The 26639-nt window shown below is 45.2% G+C and overlaps 1 long non-coding RNA gene and 1 pseudogene across 1 annotated transcript in view; both read right to left on the bottom strand.

Annotated features, from left to right (window-relative positions):
• LOC101058335 (collagen, type I, alpha 1a) overlaps positions 1-26087 on the bottom strand; it is a 63415-nt gene extending 37328 nt beyond the window's left edge. The window contains exons 1-2 of the long non-coding RNA XR_010158910.1: positions 24542-26087; positions 22146-22221 (exon numbers count right to left, since the gene is read on the bottom strand). This is a non-coding gene — a long non-coding RNA (collagen, type I, alpha 1a). The remainder of the gene's footprint in view (positions 1-22145; positions 22222-24541) is intronic.
• LOC100614909 (olfactory receptor 7E24-like) lies at positions 10503-21381 on the bottom strand (annotated as a pseudogene).
• Positions 26088-26639: the final 552 nt, after the last annotated feature.

Raw genomic sequence — 26639 nt, forward strand, 5'->3', positions numbered from 1 at the left:
GAAACCGATGTCAGCCCAGCACAGGTTGGAGAGGAAGAAGTACATGGGGGTGTGGAGGGGAGAGACAGAGCTGACAGCCGGGATGCTGAGCAGGTTCCTCAGCACCGTGACCAGATACATGGACAGGGACAGAGAGAGCAAAGCGAGGACCGGCTGCAGTTCTGGATCCTCTGAGAGTCCCAGGAGGAGGAATTCTCAGACATCTGTGAGATTCCGTGGCTCTGTGTGTCTTGGACACCTTGAGAAGGAAAGAGGATTGGAAAAATAAAAGCTAAAAACCAGCCCTTAATGCTGGATGCAAGCAATTCACAAGGAACATTTTCACACTTGCGGACCATACACTGCCAGCAATGTTTCTCAGTTATGACAATTCCAAAAAATCTCAGAATTATTACGTGATTTACTTTTTTGCTATACAAGGCTTTCTGTACATACTACTTTAGAGAAAATCCACTGAAGAATATTAGAAGACCAAAACGTCATATATAACAAATCCGTGATCTCAGTAAAATACGGCCTACTCTTTTCCGAAAAAATACAATGCAATGACAATGTCCTTCTCTCTTTAAGAAAAAGATCTGTCTAATTGAAAGAAATTAAGAAGCCGTGAAATACACTCTACTTTATTCTGACACCGTGCTACAACTTCCATTGATGTAGAATATGTAAAAGGACGACACAAGAGCTAGGACCCCATTATCTGAAAACGAAATCAAACCTTATAGTTCTCAATTGGAAGACCTTTTCACATGCCTGTTACTTTTCATATTTATTATCATCCTTCGGTTTTCTGACATCATTTCTTCATAAAAGTACACGCACACTCAAAGATGGGAGCTGTGTTTCCAAATGAATTGAATATATAACTCTTGGCCCAGCACCATGGCTCACACCTGTAATCCCAGAACTTTGGGCAGCCGAAGCTGATGGATCACCTGAGGTTAGGAGTTCCAGACCAGCCTGGCCAATGTGGTGAAACCCCGTCTCCAGTGAAAATAAAAAAACATTAGCCGGGCATGGTGGCGCGTAACCCTAGCTACTCAGGAGGCTGAAGCAGGAGAATCCCTTAGAACCTGGAAGGCAGAGATTGGACACCCTGTGATAGGATTTTTGATATCCTAGGGAGATATTGCTCCTGACAGCAGAGTGGGTGTACACCCTGTGATATTATTTGTAATATCCTAGAAAGATATTGCTCCTAATATCATGGTGGCTCTACACCCTGTGATCTTAATTGTAATATCCTACAGAGATATTACTCCTAATAATACAGTGGGTGTACACCCTGTGATATTATTCATAATATATTACAGAGATATGACTCCTGATATCACAGTGAGTGTACACCATGTTTGTACACTCTGTGATCTTATTTGTAACAACTTAGAAAAATATTACAGCTAATATCAAAGTGGGTGTACACACTATGATGTTATTTGTTATCTACTAGGTAGATATTACTCCTAATATGACAGTGAGTGTACACCATGTGTGTACAGACAGTGAAATTATTCATAATACCCTAGGAAGATATTACTCCTCATATCACAGTGGGTGTACACCGTGAGTGATATTTTTTTCTAATATCCAGCGGGGGAGAGGATGATATTGCTTCCAATATCACAGAAGGTGTACACCCCCCTGTGATATGTTCCTAATATCCAGGGAAGGAGAGGATGACATTATTCGCAATATCACTGGGGGTGTACCACCTCCCGCCGGGATATTGTTCTTAATATCCGGAGGTGGAGAGAATGATGTTACTCCCAATATCACAGGGGGTGTACACCACCCCTGTTTGTAAACGCCCCCTATGATATTGTTCCAAATGGCCTGTGAAAGAGTAAACATGACTCCCATTATCGCGGGGGGTGTTCAGCCCTTATGATATTGTTTTCTAACATCCAGGGAAGGAGAGTATGCTATTACTCCCAATATCGCAGGGTTTGTACACCCTTTTGTGTTTTTGTGCCCAATATCCAGGAAAATAGAGGATGATGTTTCTCCCAATGTCGAAGTAATTGTACAGCACCCCTGTGATATTCTCCCTAATATCCAGAAAGGAAGAGAATGATATTACTCCCAACAGCGTAGGAAACGTATACCCGCGCTGTGGTATCTTTCCCAGTATCCAGTTGGGGAGAGGATCATATTACTTCCAATGTCGCAGGGTGTGTGCACCCCCTCTGTGATCTCGTTGCTGACATCCAGGTTTGGGGAGGACGACATTACTCCCAATATCGCAGGGGAAGTACACCCCCCCGTGACCTTGTTAGTCATTTCCTGGGTGGAGAGGATGATCTTACTCCCAATATCGCAGGGGGTGTTCACACCCCTGTGAAAATTTTCCTCATATCCAGAGGGCGAGAGGATGATATTACTCCCAGTACCGCAGGGGGTTTACACAGCCCTGTGATACTCTTCCTAATATCCACAGGGAGAGAGGATGATATGACTCCCAATATCGCAGGGTGGGTACACAACCCTGTGATATTGTTCCTAATATCCAGAGCGAAAGAGGATGATATGACTCCCAGTTTCGCAGAAGGTGTACACCCCTCCTGTCCTATTGTTCTGAATACCCTGGGAGGGAGAGGATAAGGTGACATTGAATATCGCAGGGAATGTACACCCTCCCCCTCTGATACCCTTCCTAGTATCCAGGGGAAGAGAGGATAATTGTACTCCCAATATCGCAGAGGCAGTACACCCCACCTGTGATATTGTTCCCAATATGCAAGGGGGGAGAGGATGATACTACTCTCAATATCGCAGAGGTGTTCACATCCCCAGTGACATTTTTCCTAATATCTAGGGGAGAGACAATTACATGACAGCAAATGTCGCAGGGTCTGTACATCCCTTCCTGATATTGTTCCTAATATCCAGGGGGGAAGAGGATGATATCGAATATGAAAGGGGGTGTACAACCCCCACCCCTAAGATATTGTTCTTAATATTCTTGAGTGGAGGTGATGATATGACTCCAAATAGCGCAAGGGTTGTTCACACCCCCCTGTGATATTCTTTCTAATATCCAGGGGGGGAGAAAGTAACATGACTTCCAATATTGCGGGTGGTGGATACCCCACCTGAAATATGGCACCGAATATCCAAAGAGGGAGAGGATGGCATTCATACCAATATCGAAGTGTGTGTACACGCCCCTTGTGACATGGTTTTTAATATCCAGGAGGTGGGAGGATATTAGTCCCAACGTCACAGAAGGTGTACACTACCCCTGTGATATTGTCCCTAACTTCCAGAGGGGAGAGGATGAGATCACTCCCAATATCTCAGAAGTTGTACATCCCCCGTGATGTTGTTCGTCATATCCAGGGAGGCACAGGATGACATTCCATTGAATTTCGCGACAGGCATACACGCACACTGTGATATTGTTCCTAATATCCAAGAAGGCAGAGGATGACATTACTCCCAATAAAGCAGTGGGTGTACATTACCCCTGTGTTATTGCCTCTAATATCCGGGACTGAAGGAGGTGGGGAGAGGATAAGATTCCCTCCAATGTAGCAGGTGGCTTGACGCCCCTCGTGGTGTTGTTTTACATATACAGCGGGGAAGACAATAATATTATTTTTGATAGTCCGATTCATCCGCTCCACCTTTCCGGAACTCTGAGGCCGGGAGGCGGCATGCAGTTTCCGTGTGATCCCCAATACTTTTGCCGTCTTCTGTAGCAAGTCAGCCACAAACGCAGGCCCGTTATCTGAGCCGATCCAGAAGGGCAGTCCCAATCTACGAATCAGATCTCGAAGAAGCACACGGGTTACTTCACGAGCTTTCTCAGTTTGTGTTAGATAAGCCTCCACCCACCCAGAGTAGGTACACCCAAGAACTAGTAAATACTTGTTACCTCCACACTTTGGCATCTCTGTGAAGTCTACCTGGAGATCTTCAAAGGGGGCTGCTCCATAAGCTTGTATGCCAGGTGGAATGGCTGGACCTTGCCTCGCATCATGCTGTTGGCAGCTGGCACATCACTGCCTCACTGTTTTGGCAAGGGCTGAGAAAGGCGAGATGTAGAAATACCGGCCTAACAACTTTTTGCAGTGACTCCTGACCTTGATGGGTGGTTTCTTGCACAGCCAGTACAACTGCAGCTCCTTGCAGCTGTGGCACAGCTACTCTCCCATCTGGTAACCGAATCCATCCTTCCTCCATCACTTGTCCCTCTACCTGGAGAAAGTCCTTTTCTTCCTTAGAATAAGCAGGTCTAAGATCAGGTGCTTGAGGGAGCAAAGGAGCTGTGACTGATGCCTGGAAAGGGGCAGATGCTGCTTTTTGAGCCTCTGAGTCAGCACGGGAATTCCCCAAGCCCACCAAGGTGGAAGCTCGCTGGTGTCCCCTGCAATGCATAACTGCCACCTTGTGGGGTTTCCATACTGCTTCTAATAAATGGAAGATTTCTGGTTGATATTTTCTGCCTTTTCCCCCAGAGTTCAATAGGCCCTTTTCTTTCTAGCATGCTCCATGCACTTGAAGGGTTAAAAAGGCATACCAAGAATCAGTGTAAGTGTTGACAGTCTCACCCTCACTGAGTTCTAAGGCCTGAATGAAAGCAATGAGTTCAGCTTTCTGGGCTGAAGTGGCCTGGGGCAACGATCTGACTTCAACAACAGTGTCCAGGGTTATCACTGCATACCCTGCACCTCTCTCTCCTTGGGGGTTGAAGAAGCTGCTCCCATGCACGCATAGTTCCCGGTCTACTGATGCCCAAGGCTGGTCCCGGATGTCAGGTCTGCTAGAGTCAACTGAGTCCAACAATTTTACACAATCATGCTCGACAGGGCTCTCTGATAGCGGGAGCAAGGTGGCGGGGTGTAGGGTGTTACAAACTTCAATGGTTATACGGGGATTTTCACAGAGCAAACTTTGGTACTTGGTGAGTCTGGCATTCGTTAGCCAATGATGTCCTTTAGTATTCATTAAAGTCACCACAGCATGGGGGGCCTTTATGTTCAGGTTCTGCCCAAGAGTCAGCTTCTTTGCTTCTTGTACTAGCAGGGCAGTTGCTGCCAAGGCCGTCAAACACAGGGGCCATCCTTTAGAAACCCCGTCTAGTTGTTTGGAGAGGTAGGCCACTGGCCTCGGCCAGGGCCACACAGTTTGGGTTCAAAGTCTGGCTGCCATCTTTTCTCTCTCTCTGACACATAGGATGTAAAAGGCTTTGTCAGATAGGGTAGCCCCAGGGCTGGGGCTGACATAAGTTTCTCCTTTAACTCATGAAAGACTTGCTGTTGTTGGGATCCCCATTCAAAAAGTTCCCGGTCCCCGCCCCATTGGTGACCTCATACAAAGGCTTGGCTAATACTGCAAAGTTTGGGATCCGCAGTCTACAAACCCCACAGCTCCTAAGAATTCTCTCACCTCCCTTCTGCTCTTAGGCTCTGCTAGATTACAAATGACCTGCTTTCTTTCTGATCCCAGGCTGCGTTGCCCCTGTCGGATAGTAAATCCCAAGGAACGTACCTGCTGTAGGCAGATCTGAGCTTTCTTCTTGGACACCTTACACCCACAGTCCTCCAGGTGTCGGCGTAGGGCAATCCATTCCCTTGGCGCACCGGACTGCCGTGGGGTGTCCCAGCAAAAGCTCATCACCCTAGCGGAGCAATGCGCAGCCTAGGTCTCTGGTGGGAAACTTCTGGAGGTCTCGAGCCCACGCCTCCCTGAAGATGGTGGGGGAGTTCTTGAACTCTTGGGGAAGCTCGGTCAAAGTGTACTGAGTAGTGACACCTGACTCCGGATCTTCCCACTGAAAGGCAAACAGCTTCTGGCTCTCCGGGGCTAATCTGATAGGAAAGAAAGCGTCTCTCAGGTCCAAGCAGGTGAACCAGCTGTCCTCGGCTGGCAGCAACCCCAACAATGTGGACGGGCTAGGTACTGTTGGATGGAAAGTCAGGGTAGCTTGACTAAGCAAGCGCGAATCCTGTCCCGGCCTGTAGTCCTTGGTCCATGGCTTGGGAACAGGCAGGAGGGGAGTGTTCCGTTGAGACTGACAAGGAACTATCATACCCAAAGTTCTTAGGTGCTTAAGAAGGACCTGGATACCTTGAAGAGCTTCTCTGGGGACCGGGTCCTGTTTTTGCCTAAGCGGCTGGGCCCCAGTCTTAACTGGCCAACCCTGGAGGGTTGTCTTCTGCCTGTACTCTTGGCCACCGCTTAGCCAGAGCTGGTCTTCTCTCTTGGCCCGGCTCAGTTCACAAAAGTCTCCATTCCTCCTCTCGGGGGACCGTAAGGGTCATAATGACTCCCATGGCGGGTCACTTTAGCAGCAAAGAGCTGTGTTCTGTCAAAGAGAGAGCAGCTCTCAGCTTGCTAAGCAAGTCCCTTCCCAACAAGGGCAAGGGACAGTCAGACATGTACAAAAACTGATGAATCACTTGATCTCCTCCTACAGTGCAAGTCCCAGGCAAGCAGAAAGCTTGCTTTGCTGAAACCCCCGTGGCTCTGGTGACTTCAATAGTCTTTCTGGATAAGGGGGCGACCGGGGCGGCTACTAGCGAATGTTCAGCACCGCTATCTACAAGAAAATCAATGTCTCTACCCTCGACTGTCATTCTGACCAGAGGCTCTTTGGGAACACTTGAGCCTGGTTTCCCTCAGTCCGATAACCCTTCTGCCAGGTTGAGCCAGGCCCCTTCCTCCTTGTCCGGGGCCTCCTGCTCTGAGTCACCTTGTTTTCTTTTGAGCTCAGGGCATTTGTTCTTCCACTATCCTATTTCTTTACAATAAGCATACTAGTGACGCTGCAAACTCTGACAGCCAAGCTGAGTTTCTTTCCCAGCGCCCCCCTTCCCTTGCTTCTTTGAGGGGACAGTCTGATTGCTGCAGCTAACAAACAGGTCGGCATTTCACCGGGCCTGACCTTCATTCTCTTTGCACTTTCCCTCGCGGCTTACTGCATCCCTGTTTACAAACACCTGCTTAGCTATTTCTCATCAATGTGATGTATTCATCCCTGCAAGCCCAGCCTGCTTCTGCAGTTTTCTTCTAACGTCTTCCGCGCTTTGACGGACTAAAGCCATGTGAATCATGCGCTGATTTTCAGGGTTATCAGGATCAAGGGGAGTTTACATACCATAGGCCTCACACAGTCTCTGGTAGAATTGTGGTGGACTTTCTTCTTTTCCCTGAATGACCTCAGAGACCTTGTTAACGTTTGTGGCCTTCTGAGCTCCCCTCTTGAATCCTTCTAAGAGAGCTTCCCTGTCTCAGTTTAGCCTTTGCATATCCTCTCTTTCATGTGGGTCCAACTGGGGGTGGGTTCCTGGTAACTGGGTCCTTCCATACTCTTGGGGGGTTTTGATAATCAGCTGGTGCATGTTCCTCTAGCCACTTAGTTGCTACGTGGAGCCCTCTCCGCCTTTTGCCTTTCATCTCTCTTAAAGAGTAACATGAGCAACCGGTGGCGATCAGCCCAGGTGGGGTTGTGGGTCTGGATAACAGTTTGGAGCAAATCAATTAGTGCTTGCGGCTTTTCGCTCTAGGACGGGGTATTGTTTTCCCAGTTGAGAAGGTCGGCAGAGGTGAAGGACTGGTACACAAAAACACGTCTCTCCACCACGTGACCATCCTCCTGTCTCCCAGTATACCGCTGCTCTCTCAGGGGCGTTTGGATCCCCGTTTTGGGTCGTAAACGAGTTGCCGAGGGAGGGGTGGAATGGCGCAATGTTACTTACCGCAATTAATAATCTCAATTATTAATTGATACTGATAATTATCAATATTAATAACTGATCATATAATTCTTAAAATCAATACCGATAATAATGATAATTCGTATTAAAGAGTTATACTCACGATAACAATAAATGATGAATATTAATGATTAATGACGCCTGGTCTTAAAGAGTGATATTGATCTTATTCATTAGAAAACTGTCATATTAGCTCCTAATAATTAACAGTAATATTAATAATCTGAACACTATTTTTAGCAATGATTTCTTAATATTAATATTAATATTGGTAATACATATTCATGTTAATAAATGAGGAAGAATTAATATGAATATTATCCCTAATACCTCAGTGGGTGTACACCCACCAGTGATATTGTTCCTAATGTCCAGGGAGGGAGAGAGCATGATATGACGTTCAATATCGCAGTAGGTGTACACCCACCTGGTGATATTGATCCGAATATCATCTCCAGGGGGTGGCGTATGACGTTACTCCCAAGATAGCAGTGGGTGTGCATCCACCCGGTGATATTCCTCCTAATATTCCCGGAAGAAGAGAATGCTATTACTCCCAGTATCTCAGGAAGTGTACACCTCTTCTGTGACATTGTTCCTAATATCCGGAGGGGGAGAGGGTGATATTGCTCGCAATATCGCAGGCTGTGTACACCCACCCTCTCATATTGTTCCTAGCAGCCAGGAAGTGAGAGGACGATATGACTCCCCATACAGCAGGAGGTGTACATGCATCCTGGGATATTATTCCTAATATCCACGGAGAGGAGAGGCTGATATGACTCCCAATATCGCAGGGGGTGTACATCCAGTCTGTGATATTGTTCTTAATATTCAAAGGTGGAGAGGTTGATATTACTCCCAATATCACAGAAAGTGTACAAACCTGTGTATTATTGTTGCTATTATCCGGAAGAAGAGAAGATGATATCACCCCCCCATCGCAGGAGGTGTACACCCACTCTGTGATATTTTTTCCAATGTGCAGGGCAGGGGAGGATAATACTCTTCTTCATAGCACAGGGTGTGTACAGCCCCACTGTGATATGGTCCTTAATATTCCAAGGCGGAGAGGATGATCTTACTCCCAATACCGCAGAAAGTGTACACAACCCCAGTGATACGGTTCCCATGATCCAGGAGAGAAGAGGATGATGTTACTTTCAATATCGCATGGGGTGGACAGGCCCCCAGTGATATTGTTCCTAATTTCAACGTGGGAGAGGATGATACTACACGGAATGCCCCTAGGGGTAAAAACACTCCTGTGATATTGTTCTTAATATCAAGGGGAAAGAGGATGCTATTACTCCAAAGAGCGCAGAGGATGTGCACCCGTCTGTGACATAGTTGGTCATTTCCAGAGGCGGAGAAGATACTACTGACAATAACGTGAACACGCTGTGTGACCACCGTGGATCGTCATATCCAGGGGGGGAGAGGGGGGCGATGTGACTCCCCGCATCGCAGGGGGCGCCCGCCCCCCTGCGACGTGAATCGTCATATCCAGAGGGGGGTGATATGACTCCCCGCATCGCGGGGGCCTCACCCCCTTGCGATGGGGGTCCTAAGATCCAGGGGGTGATAGGGGCTGGCTCTTACTCCCCGTACCCCGGGGTGGGGCCTCAACCCCTGCGATGGGGCTCCTAAGAGCCAGGAGGGGAGAGGGGCTGGCTCTTACTCCCGGTATCCCAGGAGGTGTGTACAACCCCTGCGATATTGGGAGTAATATCATCCTCTCCCCCTGAATATAAGAAACAATATCACAGGAGGATGTACACCCCCTGCGATATTGGAAGTAACATCATTTTCTCCCCCTCCGGATATTCGGAACAATATCACAGTGAGTGTGTACAGCCCCTGCGACATTGCCGCTAGTATGTTCCTCTCCCTCCCAGGATAGAAGGAAGAATGTCACAAGGGGGTGTACATCCCCTGCGATATTGGCTGTAATATCTTCCTCTCCCCCGCTGCCCTTTAGGAGCAATGTCACACAAGGGGTGTACACCCCCGGCTATATTGGGAGTGATATCATCCTCTCCATCCCTGGATATTAGGAACAATATCCCTAGGGAGTGTACACATCCTGCAATATTCAAACTAATATCATCCTCTCGCCGCCTGGATATTAGGATCAATATCACAAGGGTGGTGTGCACCCCCGGCGAAATTGGAAGAAATATCATCCTCTCCACCTTTGGATGTTAGGGACAGTATCACAGGGGAGGTCTCTGCCCCCTACGATATTGGGAGTCATATCATCCGCTCCCACCCACAATATTAGGAACAAGATGACCGAAGGGATGTACACCCACTGCACTATTTTCAATAATGTCATCCTCTACCCCCCGGCTATTAGGAGTAACATCATAGAGGGGTGTACACTTTCTGCGATATTGGGAGTAATATCCTCTCTCCCACGGATATCGGGAACAGTTCTATTAATTATTAATATTAATAAATATAATAACAATAGTAATCATCAATATTAATAATTACAGTAGAGACAGTAAAACTTAGTACGGATGAAAAACATTAATGGTTACTATAAATAATAGCAATATCACTATTAATAATAAAATAATGATATCACTAATTAATGTTACTTCAATCAATCATAAGTGATGTCGGTAATAAAACAATAATTAATATTAAGATTAATAACTAATATTAAAAGTGACATTAATATTAATAATTAATTTTAATCATGCATAATCATATCTTGAAATAATCATTAATGATTAATAACGTTATACTGTTAATTAATATTACCATTGATAATTATTAATAAGACTGATGTTTAATAATTCAGAATATTATTACTGCTAACACCACAGAGGGTGTACACCTACCTGTGATATTGTTCCTAATATCCAGGGATGGAGAGCATGATATTAATTTTCATATTGCAGTAGGTGTACACTCACCCTGTGACACCAATCCTAATACCCAGTGGGTGGAGTATGACATGACTGCCAACATAGCAATCAATGTACAGCCACCGAGTGATATCGCTCCTAATATTCACGGAAGAAGCGTATGATATTACTCCCAATATCGCAGGGAGTGTACAACTCTTCTGTGATACTCTTCCTAGTATCCCGAGGGGGAGAGGGTGATATTAATTCCAGCATCGCAGGCTGTGTTCACCCAGCCTGTGAAATTGTTATTAATATCCTGAAAGGGAGAGGATGATATTACTCCCCATAGTAGATAGATATGACTCCCCATAATAGAGCAGGAGGTGTACACCCACCCTGTGATATTCTTCCTAATATTCAGAGGCCGAGAGGTTGATATTACTCCCAATATCGCAGAAAGTATACACCCCCGTGTGAGATGGTCCTTCATAATATTCCAAGGCGGAGGGGGTGATATGACTACGTATATGGCAGAAAGTGGACACCCCCCAGGGATATTGCTCCCATGATCCTGGAGGGAAGAGGATGATATTACTTTCAATATCACAGAAGCTGGACACGCCCCCACTGATATTGTTTCTAATTGCAACGTGGGAGAGGAGGATATGACACGCGATATCCGAGGGAGTGGAAACACCCCTGTGATACTCTTCTTAATATTCAGGGAGGAAGAGGATGATATTACTCCCAATACAGACGGGTGTACACCCGTCTGTGAAACAGATCATAATCTCCAGACGAGGAGATGATATTGCTCACAATATGGTAAACAGGCTGTGAGTCCACCGCGGATCCTAAAAACCAGGGGGGGAAGAGGGGCTGGCTCTTACTCCCCGTATCGCGGGGGGCGCCTCGCCCCCCTGCCATGTGAATCGTCATATCCAGGGTGCGAGAGGGGGTTGATATGACTCCCCGCGTCGCGGGGGCGCCCGTCCCCCTGCGATGTGGATCGTCTTGTCCAGGGTGGGAGAGGGGGGTGATATTACTCCCCGCGTCGTGGTGGGCGCCCTCCCCCCTGCGATATGTATCGTCTTGTCCAGTGTGGGAGATGGGGGTGATATTACTCCCCGCATGGGGGGGTCGCCCGTCCCCCTGCGTTGTGGATCCTCGTATCCATGTGGGGAATGGGGGGTGATATTACTCCCCGAGTCGCGGGGACGCCTGCCCCCATGAGATATGGATCGTCATATCCAGGGGAGAGAGGGGGTGAGATTATTCCCCGCATCGAGGGGGGCCTCCGCCCCCCTGCGATGTGGGTCCTAATATCCAGGGGGGGAGAGGGGGCTTATATTACTCACCGCATCTCGGTGGGCGCCCTCGCCCCCCTGCGATGTGGATCGTAATATCCAGGGTGGGAGAGGGGGGCGATATTACTGCCCGCATCGTGGGGGGTTATTAATACGTTACTCCTGGGAGATTTTCTCTACTGCCACACTTGGTTGACACCCTGGGACATTATTTTCCGTATTTTGGGAAGATGCAACTGTTAAAATCACAGGAGGGATACACCCTGCGATGTTCGTAATATTTTAGGGGAATGTTAATCCTGATTTCACAGGACTCTGTACCCTGTTGTATTATTCATAATATCCTAGCGGGACAATAATAAGAATGTCACAATGTGTGTACACCTTGGGGTGTTATTCTTAGTCTCCTAAGGGGAAGTTAGTTTATTGTCACACGGTGTATTTTCCCTTTGATATTATTGGTAATATACTTGGGGGATGTCACTCCTTATGTCACAGGTTTTCTACACCCTGTCAAATTCCTTGTATTGTTTTTAGAAGATGTCACTCCTCATATCACAGAGGGTGTACACTCTGTGATAATATCGTCATATTCTAGGGAAATGTTACTTTTAATGTCACAGAGGGAGTACACCTTGTCAAATTTTTCGTTATAGTTTTGTGGAATGTTACTGCTAATGTCACACGGGGTGTACACACGGTGATATTACGTGTCATATTCTCTAGAAATATTACTCGTATGTCACAGGTCCTATACACCCTTTAATATTCTTCATAATATTGTAGGAATAGGTGACTACTAATGTCACAGGGCGAGTCGGACCTGTCATAAAATTCGTAATATCCTTGCGGGAGTTCACTAGTAATTTCACAATGTGTGTACACCCTTTGATATTCTTCGTATTATCCTAAGATGTTACTACTCATGTCCCAATGCAGGTACATTCTCTGATATTCTTCATTATATCCTAGGGGGATGTTACTTCTAATGTCACACGGGGTGTACTCCCTGTGTTCTATTTCGTAATGTCCTAGGACAGTTTTACTTTTAATGACTCAGGGGGTGTACACATTGTGATATGATTCGTGGTATTCTAGAAGGATGTTACTCCTAATGTCACAGGGATGTAGACCCTGTGAGAGTATTCATAATTTTCCAGGGGTCTATACTCCTAATGTCACAGAAGATAACACCCAGTGACATTATTCGTAATATTCTAGCGAGATGATGCTCCTAATGTCACAGGGGGTGTACACCCTGTGATATTATTCTTAGTATTCTCGGGGGATGTTACTCTTAATGTCACACGTGTGTTCCTTCTGTGATATTATTGAAAATATGCTAGCTGGATATTACTACTGATGTCACAATGCGTGTACACCATGTGATATTATTAGTAATATTCTGGGGGGATGTTACCCCTAACGTTACAGGGGTGTACACCATGTGATATTGTTCCCAATATTGTAGGGGGATGTTACTCCTAATGTCACGGGACCTGTACACCCTTCGATATTATTTGTAATCTTATAGAGAGATATTACTTAAAGTATCATAGTGGGTGTACACACATGGGGTACACCCACTGGGATATTATTTCTAATATCTTCAAGAGACGTAACTCCTAATATCACAGTGGGCGTACCCCATGTGTTTACACCTGTGATATTCTTTGTAATATCCATGGTAAACATGACTGCTAGTATCCCACAGAGGGTACACCCTGTGATATTATTCACCATATCTGAGGGAGGTATAACTTTTAATATCACAGTGGGTGTACACACTGTGATATTATTTGTCATATCGTAGAAGAATATCATTCCTATTGTCACAGGGGTTTCACATCCTGTGAAATTATTTGTAGTCATCCAGGGGGGTGATTATCGTAAAGTCGCAGGGTGTGTACACCCTGTGATATTCTTCTTCATATTCTAGGGGGATGTGACTCCTCATGTTGCAAATGTGTACACGCTGTGATATTATTCACCATCTACTAGCTGGCTATTGTTACTAATGTCACAATGTGTGTACACCTTGTGATGTTATTCGTAATATCCTAAGGGGATGTTCCTCCTGTTGTCACAGGGGCTGTGCTTTCTGTGCTATGATTTGTAGTATCCCAGGGGATGTTACTCCTACCATACAAATTGGGTACACTTTGTTATATTATTCGTAATATCCTAGAGTGATGTTACCCCTCATATCACGGGGGTGTTCCTCCTGTGATGTTATTCTTCACATTCTAGGAAGATGTGAACCCCTAATATCACAGAGCGTGTACAATCTGTGAAGTTATTCATAATAGTTTCGGGGGATGTTACTCCTAATGTCACACTTGGTGTATAAACCGTGATATGATTTGTCAAGCTTTTTTGGATATGTTACTCCTAATCTCACAGGGGCTGTACACCCCGTGATATTATTCATAATATCTTAAAGAAATATTACCACTAATATCACAGGCGGTGTACACCCTGTGGTATTATTCCCGATGTTGTAGGGTGATGTTACTCCTAATGTTACAGATGGTATTCACATTCTGATAATACTCGTCATACCCTAAAGGGATGTTACTACTGATGTCACAATGCACGTACACAATCTGATATTATTTCTTATATCCTCGGGCAATGTTGCTTCTAATGTCACATGGGGTGTACACTTTTTGATATTATTCGTCATATTTTAGAAAGATGTTACTCCTAAACAGGTGTACACCCTGTGAAGTTATTCACAATAATTTTGGAGGCTGGGACTCCTAATGTCACCCGTGGTGTACAGTGATATTATTCATAATATTTTATGGAAATGTTACTCCAAATGTCGCAGGGGCCTTACACCTTGTAATATTATTCATCATAACCTAATGAAATGTTACCTCTAATGTCACAGGGGGTGTACACCGTATGATATGGTGCCCAGTATTGTAGGGGGATGTTACTCTTAATATTACAGGGGGCGTTCACACTGTGATAATATTCGTAATATCCTAAATGGATGTTAATGCTAGTGACACGACGCGTGTACATCCTCTGTATTTGTTCGTTATATCCTCGGGGGAGGTTTCTCCTACTGTCACATGGGGTGTACTCTCTGTGATATTATTCAGAATATCCTAGGTGGATGTTACTCCTCGTGTCACAGGGGCTGTGCATTCATTTTGTGATGTTATTCACAATGTCCTAGAAGGATGTTACTCCTCAGGTCACAGGGGATGTACACCCTGTGATATTATTCATACTATCCTAGGGGATGTTACTCCAAATGTCACAGAAGGTGCACACTCTGTGATATTACTTGCAATGTGCAGGGAAATGTACCCCTAATGTCACAGGGCATGTGCACCATGTGTGCACAGCCCCTGTGATGTTATTTGTAATATTCTTGAGGGATGTTAATCCTAATATTCCATATGCTGTTAACCATGTGTGAACACCTTTGTGGTATTATTCCTAACATACTAGAAAGATGTAACTCCTAACATCACGTGGGGTATAGGCCATGTGCGTACACCTTCTGTGATATTATTCATAACATCGTAGGGAGATGCTACTCGTAATTTTACAAGGTGCGTACATTATGTGTGTACACCCCCTCTGATGGTATTTGTAATATTCTAGGGGAATGTTGCTGCTAATGTCACAGGGAGAGTACACCATGTGTATGCAACCCTGGTAATATTATTTCTAATATCTTGGGAGGATGTTGCTCCTAATGTCACCTGGAGTGTACAGCATGTGTGTACACCTTCTGTGATATTCATAAATCACAGAAAAAGATTACACCTAATGTAACAGGATGTGTACACCGTGTGCATCAACCGCCTTTGATATTATTCGTAATATACTAGGGGGCTGTGACTTTGAATGTCACAAAGAGTGTACAAAATGTCACAGGGTGTGTATGCCTCATGATATGATTCCTGATATCAAGAAGGATGTTACTCCTAAGGTCACGGGGGATGCACACACTTCGATAATATTTGTAGTCTTATAGGGAGATTTTACTGTAAATCTCACAGTGGGTGTACACTATGTACACTATGTGTAGACTGTGATATTATTTGTAATATCTCAGATACTACAGAGTTATAGCTCTCTGTGTTATATTAGAGATATATCTAAGACAGTACAAATAATACCACAGTGGGTGTACCTCATGTGTGTACACCCTGTGATATTAGTTGTAATATCCATGGTAAACATTACATCTAATATCACAGAGAGTGTTCTCCCTTTGATATTTCTCATACTCTCATAGGGAGATATTGCTTTTAATGTCGCAGTAGGTGTACACCATGCGTGTACATTCTGTGATACACCTTATATCCTAGGGAGATATCTCTCCGAATATCAGTGTGTGTACGCCTTGTGATATTCTTCATATCCTAGAAGGATGTTACTCATAATAAGACAGAGGGCGTACACCCAGTGATGTTCTTCGTAATATCCTAGGGAGATGTTACTCCTAATGTCACACGGGGTGTACACCCATGATATTACTCCTAATATTCTAGGGGGATGTTACTTTTAAAGTCACAGGGGGCGTACACCCTGTGAGGTTGTTCGTAATATCCTAAGAAGATGTTGCTCTTAATGTCACATGGGGTGTACACCCTGTGATATTACTCAGAATATCTTATGGGGATGCTACTCCTAACGTCACAGGCTGTGTACACCCTGTGATGCTATTCGGAATATCCACAGAGATGTTACTTTTGATGTCACAGACAGAGTCCACCCTTTGATTTTTTTATCATCTTAGGGAGATATGACTTCAAATATCACAGTGGGTGTACACCCACTGTGATGTTATTCGGAATACCCTAGGGAGATATAACTTTTAATATCACCGTGGGTGTACATACTATTTGTGTACACCTACTGTGATATTATTCCTAATATCCTAAAAATAAATAGGACTCCTAATATCACAGTTGGTGTACACACCGTGATATGAGTCGTAATATTCCAACAGGATGTTACTCCTCAGGTCACAGGTGGTTAATACCCTGGGACAGTATTCCTCATATTCCAGGGCGGTGATACTCCTAAAGTCACAGGGTGTGTACCCCGTGATATTATTCCTCCTATTCAAGGGGGACGTTACTCCTAATGTCACAGGGATGTACACCCTGTGATATTATTCATAGTATACCAGAGGGATATTAGTACAAATGTCACAATGCGTGTACACCTTGGCATATTATTCGTAATATCCTAATGTCACAGGGGGTGTGTTCCCTGTGACATTATTCCTAATATCCTAGACGGCTATTTCTCCTAACATCACAGGGTGTGTACACCTTGTCATATCATTCATAATATCCTAAAACTACGTTATTCCTCATGTCACAGAGGGTGTTCACCTTGTGATATTATTCGTAATTGTTTTGTGGGATGTTACTCCTAATGTCATACAGGGTGTACACAGAGTCACACAGTGCTATGACGTGTAATATTATATAGAAATGTTACTCGTAAATCACAGGGGCTGTACCTCCTGTGATATTATTCGTCATATTCTAGGGGAATGTTACTATTGTCACAGGGGGTGTACACCCTGTGATATTACTCGTCATATCCTAGCGGGATGTTACTACCAATGTCACAATGCGTGTACACCCTGTGATATGATTTATAATATCCTAGAGACGTTACTAAGGTCACAATGCATGTACACCCTCTGATATTATTCATCATATCCTCAGGGGATGTCACTTTTAATGTCACACGGGGTGTACTCCCTGTGATATTATTCATAATATCCTAAGGGCTTGTTACTTTTAATGTCACCAGGGGTGTATATCATGCGTATTCAACACCTGTGATACTATTCCTAATATCCTAGGGGCATGTTCCTCCTAATGTCACATGGGGTGTACACCATGTGTGTACACCTGCTGTGATATTATTCATAATATCCTAGGGGAATGTTACTCCTGATGGCACAGACGGTGTACACCATGTGTGTACACCGCCTGTCATTACTCGTAATATCCTAGGGGGATGTTTCTTTCAATGTCACAAAGGGTGTACAAAATGTCACAAAGGGTGTACAAAATGTCACAAAAGGTGTTCACCTTGTGACGTTATCTGTAATACCCTGGAAGGACGTTACTCCTAATAGGTCACAGGGGTGTACACCTTTTGATATTATTTGTAATCTCATAGAGAGATATGACTTGAAATATCAGTGGATGTACACACATAGTGTATACCCTGTGATATGATTCATAATATCCTAGGGAGATACAACTCCTGATATCACAGTGCGTGTACCCCGGGTATGTACACCCTTGATGTTAGTCATAATATCCAGGGTAAAGATTACTCCTAAGATCACACAGTGGGCATACCCTGTGATAATTTTCATCATATTATAGGAAGATATTGCTTCTAATATCACAGTGGGTATACCCCTTTTGTGTATACTGTGTGACGGTATTCTTTATATCCTAGGGAGGTATTACTCCTAATATCACAGTAGGTGTTCACCCTGTGTTATCATTATTTGACCTTGCTGCCTTTTTGAACCCACACTACAAAGGAATGGAACAGATAAGATATTGAGATTAGACTGTGCTGCCGTGCGGCCGCCGCAGGACACCTTTCATATCCCTGTTTCTCAGGCTGTAGATGAAGGGGGTCAGCATGGGGGTGACCAGTGTGTACATCACTGAGGCCACTGCACCCTTTCTGGGGGAAGATGACACATCTGAACTGAGGTACCCTCCAACGCCTGTTCCATAAACTCAGCAAACAACTGACAGGCGAGACCCACAGGTGGAGAGGGCTTTATACTTCCCACCTGATGAAGAAACCCTCAGAATGGAGGAAACAATTTTAGAGAAAGAGAAAAGGGTCCCCAAGATGGGAAGAAAACCAAATATGGCAGCAGGGAAATACATGATTATGTTAATGGTGAAGGTGTCACAACATGCAAGATGGGAGAGTTGAGAAGGGTCACAGAAGAAATTAGGAATTTCCACATCCTTGAAGCAGGTCACTTGCAAGGCAATCAAGTTGTGCAGCTGGGAGTCTAAAAGACTGAGGGAAAAAAAAAAGACAACAAAACTAGAAAGGCACAGAAACACGGGTTCATGATGGTGAATGATATAGAGGGTGACAGATGGCTACAAACCAGTCATAGGCCATCACACTCAGGAGCATGTCTCTCTTCCATGCCTCCAAAAATGGCAAAGAGAGACATCTGATTCAGGCAGCCTGCATAGGAGATGACTCTGCTGTGAGACTGGATGTCCACAATCATCTTGGGGACCGTGGTGGAGGTGAAACCGATGTCAGGCAAGGACAGGTTGGAGAGGAAGAAGTACATGGGGGTGTGGAGGTGGGAGTCAGGGCTGATGGCCAGGATGATGAGCAGGTTCCCCAGCACCGTGACCAGGCACATGGACAGGAACAGCCCAGCGAGGACCGGCTGCAGTTCTGGATCCCCTGAGACTTCTAGGAGGAGGAATATAGAGACATCTGTTAGATTCTGTGGGTCTGCATAATTTGGACACCTTTGCCTAGAAAAGAGGGTTGAAAAATGGGAAACAAGTAAACCAACACCTGGCATTGTGTCTGCATTTTGAATAGAAGCAATTCACAAGTAATGTTTTCAGATTTCAGAGCAATCCACACTCAGCAATATTTTGCAGTTCTGACAGACTCAATTGTCTTCTAATGCTTTCATCATTGATTTCTGTGTTATTCACTTCTTGCTGTACACACCTGCCTTAGAGACACTAGATTCAAGAATGTTCCAAGAACCAGATCATCATACATAACAAATTCGTAACTGCTAGAAAATACAGCCTATCTTTTCCGAAGAAAACTATGTAATAAAACCATTCTCTTCACTTGAAGAAAAAGGTTATCCTAATTAAAGGAAATTAAGAACTCAAATATTTTATTCTACTAGATTGATGAATTCCCTTGATTTAGAACATTTATAAACACTGTAGAACAGCTGAGACCATGTCATCTGGAAATGAAATTAAAGTTGATAGTTCATAAGCAGAAAATAGTTCCACATGCCAGTTAGGTACTAGTGATTTCATCATTATGTTTTCTGACTTTTCTCCTTCAAGAGAGTAATTGCTTACTCAAATCGGTGGGTCTGGTTTTAAAATTCATGGAAGCTATAACTCCTGTCCTTAGCTTAGGTGGACTTAGAGTTTTCATCAGAAAGTTTGGCCAGATGCGGTGGCTCATGCCTGTAATCCCAGCACTTTGGGAGGCTGAGGAGGGCGGATCACGGGGTCAGGAGATCAAGACCATCCTGGCCAACATGGCGAAACCCCGCCTCTACTGAAAATACAAAAACTTCGCCCGGTATGGCGGTGCACACCTGTAGTCCCAGCTACTCGGGAGGCTGAGGCCGGAGAATGGCTTGAACCTGGGAGGCAGAGGCTACAGTGAGCCGAGATCACACCACTGCACTCCAGCCTGGGCAAAAAGAGCAAAACTCCGTCTCAAAAAACAAAAAACAAGAGGAATCAAGTAAGTCGAAGTCACACTTATGACAGCCAATTTTTGTGAACCAAGGAAGTGTGAATTCAAGAATTCACATAGATGTTGACTTTGGCTATCTCCTATGTGCCAAGCAAGATATAGGCTCTAGGGAATTATTAATTCAGCTTATTAAATCTCCCAGTTCTTTTCAATACAGAGAATATTTACATGAGAAAACTTAAGTTAAAAATATGTTACAAAAACTACTGTTAAGTGATGTTGTCTCATTTATGAAACCACCTAATTGCTTTAGGCATCTTTCAAAAATTTCAACTTATCCTGAAGTTTCAATTTACATACAGAATATCACCCACATTTTTGTTATTTTTCAGTTTCCTCTCAATGAATGGAATCATCAAACTTTTTATCCTTTTTTTTTTTTTTTGAGATGGAATCTCGCTCTGTTGCCCAGGGTAGAGTGCAGTGGTGCAATCACAGTTCACTGCAGCATCGACCTCCGAGGCTCAAGCGATCCTCCCACCTCAGCCTCCCAGGTAGCTGGGACTACAGGCATGCACCATGATACATGGCTAACTTTTATAAAATTTTTTGTAGAGATGGGGCCTTCCTATATTGCCCAGATTGGTCCTGAACTCCTGGGCTCAAGCAATCCTCCCGCCTTAGCCTCCCAGAATGCTGAAATTACAGTGTGATTCACAGTGCCCTGCCTCACTGAAACTTTTAAATCATAAAATTATCTGCATTCTGTACGTTCCTTGAGCACATAGACACACTTTTTCATCAATGGGGACACATTCCTACTATAAGGCTGAGAAAAGAGAAGGGAGTTCAATACTTACTGAATAAATGTAGGCATAAACCTCACTACCTGTTTCAAAGGCCTCATTATTTTCTTCTCTAAGACAAATACAGAGTCACTTTGCAGTCATTTACAGATTTCTCTTTAAACAACCCTGAGCCTAGAGATAGGGGTAAGTGGTTGGACTCTGAGTTGAGTAAGAATGCCATGCTTACCTTGTACATGCTGTAGCACTGCTGCAGCACCGAGCTATAAACCTTGTCCTGCACACACGAAAACACAGCACACATCTCAGTTCAAGGGAAAAACAATGTCTACTGGATAGATGGCAAAGGTACACTGACTCTTGGCCAAACAGGATAATGTTTACAAACTTGGTCCCACCATAGTCGTGTGCTGAAAAAAAGTGTTTGCGTTTTTTTTTTGAGATGGAGTCTCGCTCTGTTGTCCAGGTTGGAGTGCAGTGATGCAATCTTGGCTCACTGCAACCTTTGCGTCCCCGGTTCAAGCGATTCTCCTGCCTCAGCCTCCCAAGTAGCTGGGATGACACGTGTGCGCCACCATCCCTGGCCAGTTTTTGTAGTTTTAGTAGAGACAGGGTTCCGCCACATTGGCCAGGCTGGTCTTGAACCCCTGACCTCAAGTGATCTGCCTGCCTTGACCTCCTAAAGTACTAGGATTACAGGTGTGAGCCACTGTTCCCAGCCAGAAGTGTTTAAACTCTAATTTGTGAATCAGTAAGCCTTACTTTAGGAGGGCTTTCAATATAGATGAGGAATAGAAGGTATTAGTGAGATAGGGTGCATATACATTTTAAAAAGATTATGCTCATGTAAATGATAAACATAAACCTTTGCTATATACCCTGAGAAACTTTCGCAAAAGCCACCTAGTTTAAATCTGACCAAGGAAGGCATTCAACATACTCAGCAATACATTTAAATAAATAAATAAATAAACAATGACACATTACCAACAACTCCTCCTCTTGATATTCAATAACTGGTTTTCCATCTTTACTGTTTTTCAATTATAGAATTCCGAACAACCTACAAAGTTTGATAAACTGAAATTATACAATGAATTCATTAGACCATGTTTATTTTGCCTTAGTTTAAAAACTTTGAACATGCCACAGCACAAGAAACACAGCTTCTTAAAGCAGACCCAAGAACGAATAAAGCAAATAGGAAGAACTTGATTTTAAAATTGCAACCAATTTTATTTTAATTTTACTTGGATGCAATAGCCAGAGAACTTTGCTAAATTCTGAATAGTAAAGATCACCCATAACTTCACCATACAATTTCAGAAAGATACACTGTGTATGTAAATACCATGACCATCCAGAAATTTTCTTCTGGTTCATTAAAGAACTGTCTGTTCTTCTGCGTATGTAAAGATTTTGCAGGTTTTGATGGGCTAAAGGTCCTACAAAGGTTAAAAAAATATGTTTGGGACAATTCTCCAGCAGCAGTTTTAAGAATTCACTGAACTCTAAAGGCACACTTAGAGGTATTACCTTGTAAACTGTACAATAGCTTCACACAATCCGACATTTCTAATCCTCTCATTCTTTTCTATTTTTTTTTGGAGACGGAGTCTCGCTCTGTCACCCAGGCTGGAGTGCAGTGGTGCGATCTCCGCTCACTGCAACCTCCGCCTCCCGGGTTCACGCCATTCTCCTGCCTCAGCCTCCCGAGTAGCTGGGACTACAGGCGCCCGCCACCACGCCCGGCTAATTTTTTTGTATTTTTAGTATTGACGGGGTTTCATTGTGTTAGCCAGGATGGTCTCGATCTCCTGACCTCGTGATCCGCCAGCCTCGGCCTCCCAAAGTGCTGGGATTACAGGCTTGAGCCACCCGCCCGGCCTCTTTTTCTTTTCTACCTCATTTGGATGATAAAATAAAAGCTTATTTTCCTCCTGAAACATGAGGAAACAGAAGCACATCATGAATAGAAACACTTCATCTTAGCTATTGAAAACGCTAAGTTCAGTGTCGACCTCTTGTGTTGCACATGCTAATGACAAAACCAAAGAAAAACCGGTTTTAGAAAAACAGGAATTGTAATCCTAGCACTTTGAGAGGCCGAGGTGAGAGGATCACCTGAGCTCAGGAGTTCAAGACCAGCCTGGGCAACACCGTGAGACCTCATCTCTATTTAAAATAATATGAATAACAGGAATTATCTCATCATTGTGCAAATACTGCCCAACAGTCAGAAGGCAATTTCGATAGTCAGTAAGTCACATCTGAAGTAGCACCAGGTAATTTTTATGGAAACTCAAGTCTCCAGATTTCTTTCCTAGAGCTAATCTGTAATACACCAATGCTTGTAAGAAATAAAGGTTTGCACATCTGCAGACACATAGCTCCCTGAAAATTAAATCCAGCCAGTTCCCAGGCATTTGAACTGACGAGTTTTTTTTTTTTTTCTTTTTCTGGAGATGGGGTCTCTGTCACCCAGGCTGTAGTGCAGTGGCCCAATTACAGCTCACCTGCAGCCTCAATCACAAGCGATCCTCTGGCCTCAGCCTCCTGAGTAGCTGGAAATACAGGTGCGTGCCACCACGCCTGGCTCATTTTTCGATTTTTTTTTTTTTTTTTTTTGGTAGAGTTGGGGGTCTTGCTTTGTTGCCCAGGCTGGTCTGGAACTCCTGGCCCCAAGTAATCCTCCCATCTCGGCCTCCTAAAGTGCTGGGATTACAGGCTTGAGTCACAGCGCCCAGTCTGGACAGTCTTTAAAAGAACTCTGACTTGCTGGTAACGAAACACAGCTCCGGACATCCTTTGAGAAAGTCGCTGTCCCCACCTCAGCACACACAAACACAAACACACACACACACACACACACACGTGTCCCGGAACTTACACACACACACACACACACGTGTCCCGGAACTTACACACACACACACACACACACACACACACACACACACACGTGTCCCGGAACTAATTTTCCTCATTTGGGTGAAAACTTTTACAGGGTCCTCCTGGCTTGCATCATTTGAAGGCTAGCGTCTGCCACTCTGCTTCCACGCTTCTAGTTGGGGACTACCCACTTAACAAAGCCAAGTTCAATTTTAATTTCCCAGAACTGACGCAAAGCAAAGCGCAAAGAGACTGAACCTGGGGTGTGGAGTGATACAAACCTGACGGGGCTTTATTCCATAGACAGACATCGACCCAGGACCTGAAGCGGTCCCTGCCTGCTGTCAGGTCCCCGCCGCAGCCCCCGGCCCGGGGTCAGCACCTGGAACAACGCAGGCTAGGTCAGTGCCGCTCGAGGTGGGCAGAACCACAGAGCCGCCGCCCCTGGGGGCACCGACGCCGCCCGCTCACGCGCCGCCCCCTCCGCATACCTCTGCTTCCCGCGGCCAGAAGCGCGGGTTGTAGATGAAGAAACTCAGCAGCGCCGGCGGGAACTGCTTCTCCTGGGCCGCCGAGGGCCCGCTCCCGGCCCCGGCCGCAGCTGCAGCCATCCCGGCCGGGTCCCCACCTCGGGAGCCTCCCACAGCCAGCCCACAGAAAGCAGCCACCTGCTAGAACACCGCACTTCCGCCTCCCTCGCCACCACCCCGGAAGCGCTCGCCGCCGACCAGGAAGAAGAACCCGCCTCGCAGCGTCCTCTTCTGGCACCCCAGGGTGGCCTTGTTGTCTGTTTCCCGGCCGAGTTTGTGTTTTGCTGGCTTGCGGAGTTTTCTCCTGGCTACAGGCGAGGGTTGCGCGTTTCAGGAAAAACTGAGTGGGGCACTGTTTGTTTGTTTGTTTTTTGATAGGATCTCAGTTTGTCATCCAGGCTGGAGTGTAGCGGCGGGATCTCAGCTCACTGCAGCCTCAACCTCTGGGACTCAAGCCATCCTCCTGCCTCAGCCTCCCAAGTAGCTAGGATTACAGGGCACGCCATCAAGGCCAGTTTTATTTTTTGTAGAGGTGGGGTCTGTGTTGCCCAGGCTGCTCTCGAACTCCTGGCTTCACATGGTCTCCCATTTCGACCTCCCAAAGTGCTCCGATTATAGGCGTGAACCTGTTGTTGTTTTGGTGGTATTGTTTTTAATTTAATTTAGAGACAGGATCTCGCTTTGTCACCCAGGTTGGAGTGCAGTGGTGCCATCATAGCTCACTGCAGCCTCAACTCCCAGGCTCAAGCGATCTTCCCACCTCAGCCTGAGGAGTAGCTGAGACCACATGCATGCACCACCATGCCCAGATAATTAAAAGAAAATATATATAGAGAGAGAGAGAGAGATAGAGAGATAGATAGAGAGAGAGAGAGAGAGAGAGAGAGAGAGAGATAGATAGAGAGAGAGAGAGTTAGATAGAGAGTAGAGACAGGGTCTCACTTTGTTGCCCCAGCTGGTCTCGAACCCTTGGCATCAAGGAATCCTCCTGCCTCTGTTACTGGATGGAAGGTCTTGACCGTGGATTGCCCAGGTTCTTGGCGTGTTGAACAAAGAATTGAACAAAATGCCCAAAGTAGCAAAAGAACAAAGCAACGAAAAGAAACAAAAGAAAAAACCGGAGTAAGGAAGAGACAGATTTATTAAAGCGAAAGTACAATTCACACAGCAGGAGCGGGATAGAGCAAACGGCTCAATAGCACCCGTCAGGATTTTTATTAAGCTGGAAGAATTAGGTAACGCCCCTAGGTGCCCTTTAGATGCCTCCGATTGGTTACACCCTCTGAAGGATTGGCCTGTGACCAATCAGAGGCTGAAGTGGAGACTTGCGCACCACCACCCACCCCCCGCCGTCAATCAGAAACTGTCACCCTCCCCGCCCCCCACTCCGCCTGATTGACGGAATGAACACGTGGCCTCTATGCTGCCTAATCTTGCCTAGAACTGGCTGCACCTGCTGTTCTTTTGTTTCTGCCTTAACCCTTGGTTACCCTCATGCCCTATTCTGCCTCACCTGGCCTCCCAAAGTGCTGGGATTACGGATGTGAGCCACCCACACCTGGCCCATTGTTTTGTTTTTAGTTTATTTAAAAAGTATTTTATTCTAAGACAGCACTTTGCTCTGTTGTCCAGGCTGGAGTGCAGAGGCCAGATAATAGCTCACTGCAGCCTGGAACTCCTGGGCTCAAGTGATCCTCCCACCTCAGCCTCCCGAATAGCTGGGACCACAGGTGCATGCCACCATGGCTGGCTAATTTTTAAATTTTTCGTAGAGCTGGGGTCTCACTATGTTAACCCAGGCTGGTCTCGAACTCCTGGGCTCAAGTGATCCACTGGCCTTGGGCTCTCCAAGTGCTGGGATTATAGGCATAAGCCCCTGTGCCATGGCAGTTTTTTTGTAGAAGGAAATGTAAAGACACAAAGGAAGCCTCATTTAGAAAGAAACAAGGCTGGGCAAGGTGGCTCATGCCTGTAATCCCAGCACTTTGGGAGGCCAAGGTGGGTGAATCACTTGAGGCCCGGAGTTCCAGACCAGCCCCGTCTCTACTAAAATACAAAA

The sequence above is a fragment of the Pan troglodytes genome, chromosome 6, assembly GCF_028858775.2.
Source record: "Pan troglodytes isolate AG18354 chromosome 6, NHGRI_mPanTro3-v2.0_pri, whole genome shotgun sequence".
Taxonomy (NCBI): Eukaryota; Metazoa; Chordata; class Mammalia; order Primates; family Hominidae; genus Pan; species Pan troglodytes.